Raw genomic sequence first — 4,039 nt, forward strand, 5'->3', positions numbered from 1 at the left:
CGCGCAACAAACAGGTTTTTTGCGCGCGGCGCATAGCGCGGCTGTTGGAGATGCTCTTACAACTTGAAATTTACAAATTCATCACAGACGCCTCGTAATCAATGGAAACGTCTCCTCCTGCTGAATGAACATTGCCGAAAAGCCTGAAATAAATTCAGGAAAATGCGAGCATCAGTGCCATGTCTAGATTGAACCTTGGTGAGCTGGTTCACCACAAGGAACCTAACCATCGGAGTTCCGAGGTACGCCTAGTTTGTGATTTGCAAGCTTGTTGAATACTAAGCATTACATTTAAAATGTTGTGTCATCGACATTCAAGAAGAATTCACATGAAAGGAGGATTGTTGGGGTATTAGGGCATCTCCAACGGTGACTTGCAAGTTTTTGCCCGCATCCATCCGCGGACTGTGTCCGTGTGTGTGTGTGTGTGCGTGTGTGTGTGGGGGGGGGGGGCAGTCCGTGGACATAGATACGGGAGGACGTCATCTAACGTTGTCCGCATACATTTCAAACACTTTTTCAACAAACCGAATGAAATTCATGCAAACACGGAAGGATTTCATACAAACATGTCAGGGTTTCATTAGATTTCGAACATTTAGAAGAAAAAAAACCCGACCCAGCCGTAAACTATCCTACGGCAGCGGCACCTGGCAACCAAGCCCTTGTCGTCCTCCATCCCCCGTCTTCATGACCACCGGCGATAAGACCGATGAAGTGAAGCTGCCGTCTCCGGCGAGGAAGAGTAGAACACGGGAGACGGACTGACCTACATGGGACACAAGACCCTACTATCTCCTATGCCCCACTCATCCTCCGAGCAGTCTGTGCCTTGTTCGTCGTCGGTGGACATGAGGTCCACGATGGAAAATGGTGGCGCCCGCGCTGCCGTCTGCTCCTCATCGTCTCAGGAGATCGACTCCGGCTTGATGTCTGACGACAAGAAGAGCTTGGGCGGTGGCGCCACGATCCAGTGCTCCCTTGGATTTGGAGTGTGCAAAGAACCACTTCGAGGCGTCGGATTCGCCCATCGCGGCAGCCGGTGCTGGAGATCTGCAAGTTTGAGAGAGGAGCGGAGAAGCGGCAATGTGGTGATAAAGGGCTTGTATCCTTGGGTGGCAGGCTTAAATAGCCAGGGCAACCCGACTAGCGCTGCTTCAATGTATGCAATGGCTGGATCGCAGTCGTCGTGCCAATGTAAACATCGTGCCGGTCAGCCGTCCAGTCATGTCCATCTAACCGACATGAATGCGGGGGTAGGCGAGCATCCAACCGCGTGTGGCCCGAGTGACATAATGTGGGTGAAGGGTTCTGGAATGGCCGCCTCGGCGAGTGTTTAGGGTAGGTCCACGATGTCGGAGTCTTTACATTGCGGACGTCCAGATGTCCGCAAACATCCGCTTCGTTTGTGCCGATTTGAAGAATTCCGAAAGTCCGAACCGGTTCAAACAATTTCGAAGACTGTTGTTGGGTGACAAAAAATGTCTTAATCATCCGGTCTAAAATTTTGAGGGTGATTTGGTGTTTATCCGGTCCAAACGAGTACAGTAATTCTCGCAAAAAAAAGACACACGATTAAAAACTGGACAAAAACCTTGGGACCATCAAAGCCTGCTATCGGCACTGCAACCCAGCGTGTGATTGTTTTCCTCTCGTCCCTGGCGGCTGGAACCCTAGCCGCCACCAGGGGGAGGCCGATCTTCCAACACCGCTCTCTGGCGGCTCCCCTCCGCCGGCGACCTCGGTCGTCGGTGATTAGGGGAGTCGCCGGATCCACGCGTGTGGATCGTTTTTACTTTCTCGTAGTCTAGGTTTTTAGGTTGTTCATCGTCTTTGCTTCGGCGGCGACGATGACAACGCTGAATAAAGATTCGTCAGATTCTTTCCTGACGAGGCCATCGACCCTATGGTTGGGGATGGATTTGGAAACCAGTCTGTTCAAGTAAGGATGGTGCGGCGGCGGCGGCATCCTCGTGGTGGACCTGTGTCCTCGGGCTCCGCCGTTGCGACGACATTTGCTCCAGCGTCGGCGCGGAGCTTGGGAGGTAGTCCAGGGGCGGATGCAGATTGTGGTCTGCATCGACGACATCTGGAAGACGGAGCATGTGCTGGGCTCGTGGTTGGTGGATGGCAGATATGGTTTCCTCCTTCGGCGTTTTAGTCGTGGTGGGTTGCTAGATCTGGAGTTCGATGACGTGTCCGGGGTGTTGCCCCGGTCTGATTCGTTCAACGGTAAGGGTTTCACTTTTGGTGAGCCACCTTGGAGGTCCGTAAAGCTGCATATCAGCGATGGAGCCGCGTCGAGCTCGGGTGAGAAGGTGATTCGTCATTATTTTCTTCGGTGGCTGCTGTGGTGGTGCCGGAGGCAGGTGACGGGCGTTGGTGTCAAGCTCAGAGATGTTCTGTTATCTTTTCAATTTTGTCATGTCGGTCTTTACGTGACTTGTACTTTATTCTTTATGATATGAATGAGACACGTATTACCATGAAAAAAAAAGCAGCCGCCTCGGGCTCCCAGTCCCACGGCACGAGCACGTACAATCGGCTACGCGGCCTGTGTCGGGCGCGACGGGTCAGTGTCGGGACCACACGGGCGTCCATCGGGTGCGTGGACCTGGTTTGGTTCGGGCGTTCGGCTACCGTGTCCCGTCCGCCGTCGCCTCTTCCCTTCGCTTGCACACCACACCACGACCCACCCCACCTACCCATTTCCTTCCGCGGGGGACCCCCACCGCTCCCGCGACCGTATCGCCGTCGACTGGCGCAGCCTCCGCGACGCGGCACGGGCTCGCGCGCCCGCACGTTTGCCAGGTGTTGCTCGCCGGTCCGGTCCGGGGCGGCAGGCGACGATACGTGCACCCAAGGAGGAAGATATTTATTTTAACCAGCATGTGGAGGGAGTATTTTTAGTTTTATACGGGATGATATATATGGGCCATGGCGGGCCAAAGCTTATAGCTAACCAAACTCAACCTCCTTTTGATCTAAATGTAAGTAGCCACCCTTTAACCAGTGGAGCCTTTTTCTTAACTAACCCTTTTTTTTTGTGTGTGTGAAAGCAACCATGCATTTGGAGGGAAAAGCATAGGCAGACAAGTGCATTGTCCGTATGACGACATATTATGTGATCTAGCTCGCCCACTCTCTGACCCACCCTTTCCATTTAGCCGAGGAGTGGTTTGGGATTAAAAAAACTGCGAGAAAACTTCATCGAACTATTCATCAACAGTCAAGATAGTACAAAAACATCCGAAGTAAAAAATACATACAAGTCATTAGACCACCTAGCAATGCCTACAAACATTGAAGCGAGCCGAACACGCGCCACCTTCGTCGCCTCTCCCTCAACGCAACCTTCCCACCAATGAGGGCCGGGATCCATCGTGGCTCCATGGTCCAAGAACCATAGGTGACAAGGCGGACCGGCGCCAACGCCGACACCGATGAGAGGCACTGAAACCCTAGCCGAGCGCCTTGGTCGCAGGAGCGAAGGGGTTCAGCCTCGTCTCATAAGTGCGTGTAGTAATACAGTGGTATGAGATCTTTATTGAAATCAATCAGAGGTTGCATGTGTGTATCAATGAGAGGCGGAATACATCGCGACCTCGAGTGTATACCGTGGAAGTTGGCTACATCTCAGAGCCCATGCTAGGCTAAAGAGTAAAGAGTGGGGAGGCAAGCTCTAGTGAGAATTGGGTTACTGTAACCATCCTACGTCTTAGGGATCGGTTAGATATACTCTTATTTTTTTTTGCGGGGTGGTTAGAGATACTCTTAGATAGGTAGAGTTTTATATAAAGTGAATCACATAAGTAAGAAATACGATGTGACACTATTTAATAAGGAAAGATATCTTAATGTATATAGCCCATATACTATATATAAAGTCCATCACATAAGTGAGAACAGACATGACACTCTATTTAATAAGAAAAAACAGAATTGCCACATCTTAAGCCGGAAATCCAACTTGGTGCCCAGGCTCATCTGCTCCCGCTCAGAAAAAAATCAAAATAAATACTATAAAAATTCAAAAAAA

Source organism: Triticum aestivum, chromosome 7B (assembly GCF_018294505.1).
Source record: "Triticum aestivum cultivar Chinese Spring chromosome 7B, IWGSC CS RefSeq v2.1, whole genome shotgun sequence".
Classification (NCBI taxonomy): domain Eukaryota; kingdom Viridiplantae; phylum Streptophyta; class Magnoliopsida; order Poales; family Poaceae; genus Triticum; species Triticum aestivum.